This window comes from Schistocerca piceifrons, unplaced genomic scaffold, assembly GCF_021461385.2.
Source record: "Schistocerca piceifrons isolate TAMUIC-IGC-003096 unplaced genomic scaffold, iqSchPice1.1 HiC_scaffold_1158, whole genome shotgun sequence".
NCBI classification, from domain to species: Eukaryota; Metazoa; Arthropoda; class Insecta; order Orthoptera; family Acrididae; genus Schistocerca; species Schistocerca piceifrons.
The window spans coordinates 35,001-37,500 of NW_025726970.1; the positions used below are offsets into that span (position 1 = coordinate 35,001).

Here is a 2,500-nt window from a genome sequence, read left to right on the forward strand (position 1 = left end):
GTAGGATTTCAACGGGGTCCGCCTCGGGACGCACGAGCACGCACGAGGCGGTCGCACGCCTTCAGCTCGCCCCACCGGCAGGACGTCCCACGATACATGCCAGTTAAACACCGACGGGCGGTGAACCAACAGCGTGGGACACAAATCCAACTACGAGCTTTTTAACCGCAACAACTTTAATATACGCTATTGGAGCTGGAATTACCGCGGCTGCTGGCACCAGACTTGCCCTCCAATAGATACTCGTTAAAGGATTTAAAGTGTACTCATTCCGATTACGGGGCCTCGGATGAGTCCCGTATCGTTATTTTTCGTCACTACCTCCCCGTGCCGGGAGTGGGTAATTTGCGCGCCTGCTGCCTTCCTTGGATGTGGTAGCCGTTTCTCAGGCTCCCTCTCCGGAATCGAACCCTGATTCCCCGTTACCCGTTACAACCATGGTAGGCGCAGAACCTACCATCGACAGTTGATAAGGCAGACATTTGAAAGATGCGTCGCCGGTACGAGGACCGTGCGATCAGCCCAAAGTTATTCAGAGTCACCAAGGCAAACGGACCGGACGAGCCGACCGATTGGTTTTGATCTAATAAAAGCGTCCCTTCCATCTCTGGTCGGGACTCTGTTTGCATGTATTAGCTCTAGAATTACCACAGTTATCCAAGTAACGTGGGTACGATCTAAGGAACCATAACTGATTTAATGAGCCATTCGCGGTTTCACCTTAATGCGGCTTGTACTGAGACATGCATGGCTTAATCTTTGAGACAAGCATATGACTACTGGCAGGATCAACCAGGGAGCTGCGTCAACTAGAGCTGAGCAGCCGGCCGCCCGGGAGTGTGTCCCGGGGGCCCGCGCGAACACGCAAGCGTCCGCTCAATCATTCTGCAAACAGGAGGAGGCTGAGCTCCCCTGCACAATACACCTCGAAACCCTCTCAGGTCCCGGCGGCGCGCAGCGCCGTCCCAAGTACTTGGTCGGGTTCGAGAGAGGCGCAATCGCCCGGAGTTAGGCGAGTAGACGCTTTCGGTGCGACCACCCGTGCTCCCAACTGAGCTTGCCGCTGCCGACAGAGGCCCGGGAGCGTGCTGTCGTGGCATTGCCGGCGGGAGACAACACGCGCCACCTACGGTGACCGGCAGCTCCAACGCCAGCGCCACAGAAGGACAAAAGCCCCACTTGGGTGCCGAAGCGAACTCTCCCAGCACAGCGCACGCGCCAACACATCCGCACAGCTGCGATACAAACCACCAGCGAGAACCGCTGGGGCGACCGAGCAGCAGACGGCGTCGCGGCGCCGAGCGCCGGGCGGCGGCGCATCCTCAACGCACACAGTCCTCAATCGGACCAGCACACTGAAGATGTCCACCGCGCTTCGCACCGGGCCCGCGAGGACCTACTTTGGCCGCACGGCGCCGCGCGCAGGGTGCGCCGGCGCGCAGCTGCGACGCCTGCCGCGTCCGTCGGCCGGCGCGCCTGCCACTGGCCGCCCCCACCAGCCGGCTGTAGCGCGTGCGCCCACGCACCGCGCGGCCAGCACGCCGGGAGGCGCCCCCTCACCGGCCGGGGACGGTCCCACCCAGCCACCGCCGCGTATCGCTTCACACCCAGATGCCGTTCAGTTTCGTCGGCATGGTGGGTATCGCTGGAACAACCGGTTAGTACCTCAACCTATCGTCGCCATCACCGATTCACCCCTAGCGAGAACAACCGCACCACAACAGGTTACCATTTGTTCATTTGCGTAACTTCACCAGAAAACGCAGGCGTCCATCGCCATTTGCAACTTCAACGATTATTGCATGCCTGTGTCAGGTGTCACGCCACACTACGTCTGCCCACATACACGCAACAAAATGTGCACGCCTAGACAATACGTGGAAGGTGGCCCCCGTACGTATGCGATGTCCATTGCTCGAACGACTGTCAACCGGCCTCTGTAGCATGTCGCAGATATGGAACGCGGTGCACCATGCCATCACGGTGTGTGAGGAGAGACGACTAGGTCCGAATACATCAACAGACAGCTCATGCTGATCGCCATCCACGGCGTCCGTTCCTCCCACACGTCTCTATGGCGTACCACACTGCAATCCAGCTCTCATAGGGAGACGACACGTAGCTGCGTGCACAATATTTGCACTGTATGGTCCGCCGTTTTTGGGCGCAGTCGTTGTGCGGTCACACATGTGCCACGATGTATCATTCAGTACATAAGGACGAATGTGCAGTACAGATTGTGGTTCACGCGTACGACATCAGCGGACAGTTGACACAGGCCGCACCACAACGTAGCCTGAGTACGTCGCATGCGAAGGGCATTGAACATGCAAACTTCTCACCAACCAGCTTGCGAAGGCAGGGGGCAAGGTGGGGACGTGGGGAGGGGCGGCATGTACGTCCTGCTGCCATCCACATTACAGTGTACAGCAGGAGCATGTGGAAAGTGAGCAAGACTTGCAAGGTGTTTAACATGAAGCGATACACAGGGGTGCGGGCA

General features: G+C 58.6%; 1 non-coding gene across 1 annotated transcript in view; it reads right to left on the reverse strand.

Annotated features, from left to right (window-relative positions):
- Nucleotides 1-799, reverse strand: part of LOC124728395 — a 1,909-nt gene extending 1,110 nt beyond the window's left edge. The window contains exon 1 of the ribosomal RNA XR_007007355.1: nucleotides 1-799. This exon is cut by the window's left edge and continues 1,110 nt beyond it. This is a non-coding gene — a ribosomal RNA (small subunit ribosomal RNA).
- Nucleotides 800-2,500: the final 1,701 nt, after the last annotated feature.